Source organism: Molossus molossus, unplaced genomic scaffold, assembly GCF_014108415.1.
Source record: "Molossus molossus isolate mMolMol1 unplaced genomic scaffold, mMolMol1.p scaffold_m16_p_23, whole genome shotgun sequence".
NCBI classification, from domain to species: Eukaryota; Metazoa; Chordata; class Mammalia; order Chiroptera; family Molossidae; genus Molossus; species Molossus molossus.
Genome location: NW_023425359.1, coordinates 11166901 through 11178133, shown reverse-complemented (window position 1 = coordinate 11178133; position 11233 = coordinate 11166901). Strand labels below are relative to the sequence as shown.

The 11233-nt window shown below is 44.4% G+C and overlaps 1 protein-coding gene across 2 annotated transcripts in view; it reads left to right on the top strand.

The window, feature by feature from the left end:
- The first annotated feature begins 5995 nt into the window (after window positions 1–5995).
- The window catches only part of AKT3 (AKT serine/threonine kinase 3), a 216822-nt gene continuing 211584 nt past the window's right edge, over window positions 5996–11233 (top strand). Inside the window, exon 1 of one of the 2 annotated variants that reach the window (XM_036277568.1) lies at window positions 5996–6018. The gene's annotated coding sequence lies outside the window, so the exon portion shown is untranslated. The remainder of the gene's footprint in view (window positions 6019–11233) is intronic. The other variant, XM_036277572.1, reaches the window with a different exon arrangement.

Here is an 11233-nt window from a genome sequence, read left to right as displayed (position 1 = left end):
GAGTTAGGACAGCCTCTCACTCTCTGAGTTGTTACTGGGGAAGGCAGACTCTTTTCTTCCTCCTGCTGAGGTTGCAAATGTAGTGCCACTTTCTGTTGGGGATACAAGGTGCATCTCTTCCCATTGGGGTCTCCATGCCTGAGAGTTCTCTCTTTTAGCTCAGACTCCATTTTAAATGAGGTTTCTGTTGATTAATTTCTACAAGAAGGGGCTGCAGTTAAAGGAACCCAGAAGCAACTCTGTGAAGAGGTCCTAGAGAACCAGCCTCAAACACATGACAGTGGCTTCAGAGGGGTGTGTGACCTGTGCACACCTTGCACAGGGACCTGCACTTGGTTTAATGCTCTGCTGTGGCCATCAAGAAATTCTCAATTCTTTTTCAACAAAAAAATTTGCTTTTTTCACCGTGCCCTGCAAATCCTGTATCTGGTTGTGTGTGTCAGAGCCAGAGTGTTCCAAGCTGGCTTACAATGGTACCAGCTGGATAAGAACTGTTTTGTCCTTTATCCGGAGACTGACTTGTGGAATGAGAGAGGAAAAAAATAAGATGGAGAAATAGAGAAGCTGAGCTTGCCTGCTTTCCCACAACAGGCTTTCTGCCTAAAGAGGCTTTGAAGTTTAAATCAAATTCAGACTTGTCCGATTTGGCTCAGTGGTTAGAGCGTCAGCCTGCAGTCCAGAGAGACCCGTGTTCGGTTCCTGCTAAGGGCATGTACCTTGGTTGCAGTTTGTCCAGGTCCTGGTTGGGTCATGCGGGAGGCAGCCACTCGATGTGTCCCTTTCACATCGATGTCTCTCTCTCTCTCTTCCTCTCTTTCCCTCCCACTTTATCTGAACAAAAAAATGGAAAAATGTTCTCGGGTGAGGATGAAAAAAAAAATCAAATTCAGTGTTTTGAATTAAATCTAATTTCTGAATTGACACAGAATTATTTAAGTGGCCATAATTCTGCTCAGTAAGTAATGGTAAATAGAAAAATTCTGAGACTGGATTTCCTCCTGGTATAGAAAAGCAAACCAATATTATTTAATGAAATAGTACAAATTCAACTATCGGACGTCATAGTGGGTTTTTTAAAAAGTCGAATGTAGGTATGAAACTTTCTGGTTGACTCTGGAAGTGTCTTCATTAGCGGAAGAAATTGTGTTTCACAATGGATGGGGACACTTTCTGGAACAGAACTGTATTTAAATGAGATGACTGAGAAAAAGGTTGAGGTAATTACGTAGATGAGGGTTGGAGATTTACCGTCATTATTTCGCTGGGAGCTGTTGTGTTGAAAAGTTCAATCCCCACAGAGCAGATTCTGAAACAGCTAGAAATGCACACCACCTCAGGAAGGTAAAATTACAGCCTACATTGAGACTTTGGTATTACGATGGGTATGTATTAGTTTTATAACATACCTCGATTCTTCCGCACAGTCGGGAATAATGATTATGTCTGCTGTCGCTTTGGAATTAGAACATGAGTTCTAGCTTGATGCCCCTTAAACAGTTATTTTGGTCAGTAACTTTCTGTGACCCAAGAGTCTCGAGATCCTAAACGTAATGCCTGAGATTGCTTAATTTTGAACAGGCAGAGCTGTGTGTGTGTGTGTGTGTGTGTGTGTGTGTGTGTGAGAGAGAGAGAGAGAGAGAGAATGAGAATGAATGAAAAAAAAATTTCATTCATACTCTAGTAACACAGTGGGGGCACAATCTGACAATGAAATAAGAGGGAAGTTTCCAGAAGGCTTTAAGTATCCTAGTTTTAGATTAGTGGCAAGCCTGCTCCTCAGGTATTCTCCTGTGTTACTAATACAGACATTTGACCTACACCTTGAGAAGGACAACTCTGAAAAGGAGAAAAAGACAATTAGTGCTGGTAGCTATTACAATGGACTCATCTGCTACTTGTATCTGGATTTCAACTATGCTCTTTGGAAAATTGCTCTATTAATCATGAATATTCACTAATTACAGCTGTAGGCTTAACGTGGTCATTTCAGAAATCAGTTGTGGCAGAGACTGGCTGGCTGTACATCAAACCTCCTTCTTTTTCTTCCTGGGCAAGGCTCCACTTCATGTGCCTGCCTTGTAGTGAGGTGACTTGGGAGAGTCCTCGCCAGTGGAACGCCAATGCAGTGATGTGCATAACACCTTCTTTGAATGATTCTTCATGCTTTTCCCCTTCTGCCAGCTTGATGTTGTGATTTTGTGTTGAACACATCAGCGCTCTAATGCAGAAGAAACTTGGGCCCTACATGAATACATGCTTCCAGGAGACTTGTGTGCCATTCAGAGCTTGACATGCGTGAGAAATACACTTCCCTAGTTATGTGCCAGGATAGGATTTGTATTTATTTGTTGTAGCAGCTGTGTTATGTTCAAGAATATCTTCCCATTTATGGTAAAGTATTTTAGCTTGCTGACCACTTACTATGTTTTAGATACTACCGAAAATCATCACATTTAATTCTCTTAATAAGAGAATTGAAGTAGTAGTAACCGTTATTTCACAAACGAGGAAATCAAGGTTTAAAAAGTTAAGCAACTTGCCTGAGATGTAAATTCTTTTGAGACAAGATTTGAACTCAGGTCTACACGTCTCTAGAGTGTGTTCATGATCTTCCCAGTAAGCCATCCAAGAGAAGAGTACTATAAACTGCACAGAGAGCACAGACAGATGTGCTGCCCATTTGTTCATTCATTCCTTAACTTATTCAACAGACACTTCCTCTGTATGTACTTTGTGCCATGCCCTCGACACTGGGGACAACGTGCCTTTTTAATAAGACAGAAGCAGTAACTTAATTTTTGTCATTTGATGTCCCCAAATTCTAAATATACCTTCTAGTTTACGTTACTCCCAACAAACGGTGGAAAAACTCAGAAGTAAGCTCTCAATATCTAATTTACTCATTTCCAATCAAGTAGAGTGAATACTTTTCTTAAGATGCATAGATTACTACTACTGAGCAATGTCAGCCTTAAGAATGTCTGGCTTAATAAAGAATGAGTGCTTTTTCTCTGAAACTTAGGAGGGACATGTTCATGGATGAACATGCTGCTGTTCCCCATATTATTAGGGTGTGATGACAATGAAGAGAGGAGAAAGCCAGCATGCATTCTATATGGTGCACCATCATACCACAACTGGCAGATTCTGCCAAATTCATGATGGCACAGTCTGGGAGAAAGAACAATGTTATTTAAATAAATAATAGTTCTGCCTGGCCATTGTGGCTCAGTGGTTGAGCATCAACCCATGCACCAAGAGGTCGCTGGTTGGATTCCCGGTCAGGGCACATGCCCAGCTGTGGGTCCAATCCTCTGTGGGAGGCATGCTGGAGGCAGCCAATTGATGTTCTCTCTCATTGATGTTTTTCTCTCTCTCTTCCTCTCCCTTCCTCTCTCTCTAAAATCAATACATTTTTTTTTTTTTTAAATATATAATAGTTCTGCCCTGGCCAGTGTGGCTCAGTTGGCTGGAGTGTCGTCCCATACACCAAGAGGTGATTGGTTCAGTCCTTGGTCAGGGCGCATTCAGGAGGCAGCAGATCCATATTTCTCTTTCTCTCCCTCCCCTTCCTCTCTCTAAGATCAATACAAAAATGAAATACAAATAAAATAATAGTTCTATAACAAATAATAATTCTATAATAAAAGCTAATATGCTTTTACTATAGAAATTGATGAAACTACAATATAAGAACATAAAGCAGAAATAAAAGTTTGCCATTTTTCAAATACTCTGCATGAAGCCTAGCATATATAATCCATTGTAGTTTCTACAACCTTTAATTTTAGGGTTTAATCCAGCTAAGATTTAATATAATCTGATTAAACCAGGCAAAGTATTTTGAGGCAGAATGGCTCATAAGACAAATTTGGCTTTAACAAATATATTGATGTTAAAATTGGAAACAAATGAAAATCACAATTGATAAGAGATATCTAATAATCCAGAGTACCACAGCTCTCAAAGCTAAATATTTACAAAAGCTTTCCAGACACTTTCTTATAAAAGCACTGGTGTCATAAATAACTATTTTCTTTAAAATAAAAACCTGACCCACTTTTGTGATTTATAGCAAGAAATCTGTAGCCAAATCATTTTGCCAATAGGGCTGTTACAGGTCTGATAATTACGAGAATACATTATGTATATTTTATACACAGGTAAATAGAATAAATTAGGATACAGTCTTTTACTTTTCAGTTTACTTATCAGTTCATGGGTAATATGGGAAAAGGAAAAAAGCAGCAATTGAGAACTTTCCTCGTGGGTAAACTGTGTATCTTAAAATGGCAAATTTTGTTCTAGAATGGCTAGGGAAATGTTACCCTTACAAATGGAGAAAATTGACTTAAAAAAACAAAACCCCCAAAACATTTCTTTCTTATAGGTTTCACACTCCTATCCTCAATCCCAATAGATGGGCATTGATGTATAAATACAACTCACTAAATAAACACCAGTGATGTAGTATAAAAGAATGAGTGCCACCCCAATGTCGCCAGGACATGGACAAGCAGAGAAGGAAGTCCAGTCAAGAGGAGAAACTCTTCTCCAGAAAGATCCCAGAAGCATCACAGGAATCTTGCACTGGGACCCCTAACACGTAATCTGCAAGGCTAGAGCCCTGTGGCGGAATACTATGTTTTGTTTTGCCTTTTCAAAGAGTTCCAGAATCCACAAAACATGGTGTCAGGAAAAAAATACACTTCTTTTGTAACTTTATGGAGTAGGAGGTATGGTAAAATATGGCCATTTTGCAAAAACTGGGTCTCCAGTGCAAATATTCCCAGGAGCCAGGAACTTGAAAAGAAATGACACCGTCTTCGAAGTCAATGCAGAACATCATGGCCTCCCCGAAGTCAATGAAAACTCAAGTCCCTAAAAAGGGGGCGATTTTGAGAGTGAATCACGACCTCCCCGCAACCTGTGCGGCTCCGATGGCTGGAGCGCGGTGGGTGGCTGTCGGAGGGGTCCCCGGGGTCGGGGAGAACTGGCTCCAGGCAGGGCTGACCCCGGGGCTGCAGGGGGGGGGTCCCTCCCGCGGACTCCCGGGGTGGCCCAGCCCCCGGCACCGCACTTCCAGGCGCGGCCCCCGCGCGCCGCCCCGACCTGCCCCGGAGCCGCGGGGGGCGGGCGAGGCGCCCGGGGCGGTGGCTCCTCTCCGGGCAGCGAGGCTCCACGCCCGGGCCTCAGGTGCCCGCCGCGGGCCACGAGGGCGCGGGGGAAACCCGGCACTTCCCGCCCAGGAGCGACGGCCCCCGCTCCCGGCCCCGGCTGCTGGGGGGATGTTCTCGCGAGAGGAGAGGGGCGCGGGGCGCCGCGGGTTTGGGGGGCGCGGGGAAGCCCGCGGACGAGGCCGGCGGGGAGGGAGCGGAGGCGGCGGGCAGGCCGGGGACGCGGGGAAGCCGCTCCCGCCAGTCGCCGAGAGCCAGCCCCTGACGTCAGGAGTTTTCCTCAAAGTCAACAACAAGCCCCGCGGCGGCGGCGAGCGGCGAGCGCGGCGGCGGCCCCCGGAGGGAGGAAGGAGGGGGCGGGGAGGCGGCGGCGGGGTCCCACCGGCGAGGCGCGGCCGGGAGAGGAGGCCGCAGCCCCCCGACCCGCGCCGGGCGCGCCCGGGACCCAGGGCCGCCGCCCGCCGCCGCCCCGCCGGCGTGACCCGGCCCCCGCCCCCGCCCGAGCGCTGTTTGCTGGTGATGAATTGAATTTGTAGCCGATATCCGATTCCCATGTAGTCTCCGCCTCCTCCTCCCTCCCCCTCCCGCCGCCGCCTCCCGCTCCAGCTCCGCGGCCCGGCCCGGCCGGCTCCCTCCTCCCTCCCTGCAGCCCTTCGCCTGCCCTCCCGCCGGCCGCACCGGGCTCCAGGGGGCCAGAGGCTCTGCGGGGTGGGGGGAGGACAGGAGGGGAGGAGGAGGGAGGGGGGACCCCCGAGTCGCCCCCTCTCCTCCCCCCGCCCCCCCGGCTCCATCCTCCGCCGCCGCCCGAGCAGCTGCGGGGCCGCCGCCGCCGCCTTTGCAGGTAACAGCCACCGCCCCCCACTCGCGCCCCCTCCCCGCCTCGCCTCCACTCCTCCGGGCCCCCGGCCCGGTCCTCCCTCCAGGCCTCCCTGGGGCGGGGGTGGCGGCGGGTGGGGGAGGCGGGGGCGTCTGGGTTGTCACCGCGCCGGGGGCGTGGGCGGGGGCTGGGTCAGCGGAGGCTTTGGGTGTGGGTGTGGGTGGGGAGGCCGGGGGATGCCCGGCGCGGGTGACACGGGCCCCCCTCACTTTCCGGGGGAGCCTGGGGGGCGGCGGAGCGCAGGGGGCCGGGGGAGGGTGTCCCCGGCCTAGCGGTACCGTCCGTGTCTGGGCTGCCCCGGCCCTGGCGCCTCCAGTCTCTGCGCAACTCCGCGCCCTCCTCTCGGCCCTCCCCGCCGGCCGCGCGGCGTGGGGAGGGGGCGCCCGCTCGGACCGGGGGTGGCGCGAGGTTATATAACGCGTGGAGCGCCGGTGTCAGTGTGTTTGGGTTGGGGGGAGGGGGCTGTCTGCCGCGCTCCCGGCGCTGGGGCCGCCTGAGCGCGTGGGGTGGGGTGAAGGCGAGGATGCACCGGCGTCCCCGGGGTCTCCTTCCTCCTCCACCCACCCGCTGCCGGCGCGCAGAAAAGACGGCGCTGGTGGGGTGTGTGGGGGGAGGTGGGTAACGTGCTTGTCTGTGTTTTTAATAGTAGTGGGTTTTGATCCGCTTGGGAGTTGTGTGCTAAGAATAGAAATGTGCGGAAGATGCTGGGTTTGGCGGATCCAGTGATGCTGTCGCTGCTGCCGGCGGCGGCGGCGGCGGCTCTGGCTGCAAGTAAACAAACCAGCCTCTTCCTCGTCCATCGCCGCCGCCTGCGCATCGGTCTGCATCAGCCATAATGCTGGTGGGGCCCTTCAGAGCCAAAGTTGAAGCCTAGCTGGGTGCTCTGTTCACCCTGGCTCCTGGGCGGGGGTCACACCTTGTTGGGGATTTCCCGGGAATCGACAGTTAGGCCAGATTGAATCTCTCTAGGGCCAGGTTTCCAATACCGATAGTTACTGTTTCTCTTCTGAAAGCAGAGGAAATGCTTACCCATAGATCAAGGATAGGATACTCACATTTCTTCCATCAACATCATGTTATGAAAATAAAACCGACTCATTCCACTAGTGTGGTGATTGGTTTTATTTTCAAACCAACTCCTGCCACTAGTGTGGTGATTGGTTGAAAGCACAGTAGTTTGCAATTCATAACGTTTCCAAATAGAAATTCAGCAGTAGACCCTATATACCTATTGTTAATTACTAGTATTAATAAAATAGTCACACTTTTTAAGTTCACCCTGAAGCTAAAGGGTTTGAAATAATGACTTTTGGCAGTTAGTACATTGCCAGCTGGCTGAAATCATCAATCTAGATATGTGTGTGCCATATTTGGAAGAGCATGGTCATACAACTTTTAGTACACGCAAATCATTCGACAACCCTGGGTTTTGTTTTTGGTGGAAATTCATTGAGGTAGATTGTACATTATTAGGAAATAGCTGGAAAAAACCGAAGGTGGAAGAATCCAATAAAGATGGTTTAGGAAACTTTGTCATCAGAACTTGAGTGTCATTGCAAAATACATATAAATGAATATGAATATTCCAGGAGGTGATTGTCGAATCACACACACACACACACACACACACACACACACACATACACACCTTCAGGACGTGGTTGTTTAAAACAATGTATTAAAATATTAATAAATTACTAGTTTGCTAAGGTATATGACCGAATGCACAATTATTTGCATATATACAGGGTGGGGCAGAAGTAGGTTTACAATTGTGAATATGTGAAAGTTTATTCTTGCATTATTATTGATTGTGTTATTTTCCATACGAACAACTGTAAACCTACTTTTGCCCCACCCTGTATATATCAGAACTGTAGGGTGTTCTTTGCTTTTTCTTTTGAAAATATGTAATCTTGACTTTCAGTTTTACCAAGGATATTATATTGAAGATCTACTTTTTGTTTTTCTCCCTAAGGTTGACCCCAGTATCTTTGATTGGCTTGAGTTTTTTTTAAAGTGAGGGAAGTGCATGTATTACAGGAAGGAGACAACATTGGAATTAAGATGTATGTAGAATTTGTTTCAGCAGTAGTGAGTTTCTTTACAATGTGTAACAAAAACCAAAGTAATTCTGCAAAATAATTTGTGAAACTATTATTTGTAGTCATTTTGTCCCATACACTTAGCCTTTCCATGATTCAGTGAATTGTTTTTCAACTTAAAATTAGTTTTTATTGCCATTGACTTAGTTTAAGTTGTGTAGGTCAGGTTACTTAAGGGTTCTACTTTGGACTTTTTTTGTTCATGTAAGTTTATGATTGTAAAATATTTAAAATAAGACTTCACTCATTCATTCAACAGGTATTAGAGTGTGAACTGTATGATAGGGGCTGGTGTGATTAAAAACTTTTCTTATTTACATTTTATTCAAAAGATCACTACCATTAGAAAGAAGATTTGTTTTCATATCACAGCCCATTTAAACATGTTTTGGTTAAACATATCATGGGACAAATGTGCTTAGCATAGGGTCTTGTGCAAAGTAGGAATCGAAGATTTTTTTTAAGCTTTTGATTTAAACATATGAGAGGTTTTCTTCCTTAGAAATTAAATGGAAATTTTCAACTATTTGGGTTTCTTTAAAAAGAGGAACCTGTTATACAAATCGATTTTGTGTAAGTTTAGAGTTTACTTAAACTTTGCATATCTTTGTGAAAGGACAGCTACACTTTCTTGTTTTTGTTATACCTTTCAGTTCAAGAGTTCACCCTTGGGAAGATAAGGCAATCATTGTTAACAACCTGTTAATTGGATTTTTAGCATGATTTGATAGGATCTTGTCTTTAGAGTGTGATTAAGTTTCAAGCATTAAAAAATATTTTATTTGACACCATTTAGGTTAGAATAATAACATGCAAGACAGAAAAAGAAGCCATTTCATTTTGTTTTGACTAAATCAGTCTTGTGATTTGACTTGTATTTTTTTCTTAAATTAATAAAAATATTAATGCACATAATTTTTATAAATTTGTGTTAGACTATATAGATAATTTTAAATGGTTCTGTTTTTAACTCCAGATTTCAGAGTTTACATCAGTATTTTTTTTTTACTTTTGTTTGTTTCAACACCTTTTTATCAGGCTTTGATATTTCAGCGTACATGAGTATTTTAAATCCTGGTTTCCTACATCATGCACTGTTCCGTAGTCTGGAAAGATAGCTTTGAAATATCTGAAGTTAACATAATTATTTTATCATGGTCTTTCATGTATGATAGAGCCAGATTCAGTGCAGTTTGTGTTCGCCAGTGCCATGTGCCAGGCACTGTTCCATGTGCCCAACATGTATGTATACATTCATTTAATCTTCATGACAGCCCCTGCTACATTTTTGAAAGTTATTTTAACATGAGAAAACACTTATTCTGGCATTATAAAAATCCATTTCATTTTAACTTTTCTTATTCTGAAACACTTTTCTTTTAGTGCTTTTACTGACTTGTGTGTTAGAGTTTACAGTGGCAATGCTAAATTTTGATAAGGTAATATAATAACTTTCCCAGAAATCAAGTTAATGTAGTAAAAAGAAGATTATATTGACTGATCCATAACATCATTTTTCATTTCAGTTCTTTCAAATGTTGAATTAAATGCCTCAAATGTTTACATATTTTACTGTAGCACCAGTCTTTCAGTATGTTAATGTAAATATATTTCCTTTGCCAGGTAATCTTCAAATAGTAGTTGATAGAGAAATTAATATATGCTTCTTGTCCTGTGGATTTGCTTTTTAGTTCTTTTTCTTTTCAGTACTCTGTGTATTTATTTATTGCCAACTGCAGATACTTTACACATCTAAATAGGTATATTTTCCTAATATTCAAAGGGAAAAGTAAAAAAGACTTACCATGTTAAACTACAAGACTTCCAAATGAGAATTTCTCTCCCCTATATTAAGAAATCCTCTGACTATATTTGTGGGGCTGAGGATGGGAGGTCAAGGACAATGGCATGCATCTAGTTTAGTTCAAGGTTTGTCTGAGTGGAGTTGGTGTTTTGAGTGTTTTATCTTCCCAACTATATTAGACTTTTGTGGACAGGAACTGTGTATAATCACAATATTGTCAGCTAAGATGTCATTTATAAATGAAGTAGATAGTAACTTTGAACTTGACGAGTCATAAATATTAGTTCTGGAAGACCTGTAGAGCTATTGGGAGTTCATCTAAGGTTATATCTTTATTTTTATGGCTAAGGGAACAGAGGCACAGAGAATTCAAGGACCTTAGACAGCATCACTCTGGGTGGGGCAGAGTTGGGAACAGGGACCCGTGTTTTGGCTTGTCCATGCTCTTCCTAAAGTTCCACAGCTACATGTTAACCCTCATTTTAATTGGTGCTAAAATCTGTCAAGCTGTTCTTGACATCTCTAATGGACCATATACCAATTGTATTTTGTGTGTATGTGTGAATTTTTTTTTTTTTCCATTTTATAATCAGGGAGATCCCCAAGGTAAAGTTAGAAGGATTTTACATGTGTATTGGCAAAATATGGTCAGCTGTGCAACCAGAATTCGTTTAGTAGCAACCCTCCACCTGCCCCTGTTATTATAGGTGACATAGAGACAAGCCACAGTTTACAAGAGAAATGTAGGGGGTAATCTGTCAATAGCTTGTCCAGTGTTTTAGGAGTCAGAGGGATCCAATAGGCTTTTCTTAGTTCTACATTAGAATATTAAATATATCACTCAGCACAAAGTGTTTTTAAAAAAAATCCTCACTGAGGATATGTTCATTGATTTTAGAGAGAGGAAGGGGGGGAGAGAGTGAGCGAGGGAGAAACATCGCTGTGAGAGAGAAACATCAATCAGTTGCCTCCTGCACATGCCCCTCCCCCCACCAGGGGTTGAACCGGAAGTGGAACCCACAACCTTTTTGGTGTATGGGGACTATGCTCTAACCAACTGAACCACCCAGCTGGGGCACAAATTGCTTTTTTTATTTGGTTAGTAATGGCTATGTTGGTTGAAGTGGCACTTGGATGCCCTAAGCAGGTGTAGGGAAGAAGGAGGAAATGCTTTATGTTTTTGTATATGTATATCAAAGTTTGTAAAGTTGATTTTTAAGAACTGGCAGTTTTGAAGAAGTGATATTTTGTGGGAAAGCCAGAAACTTGC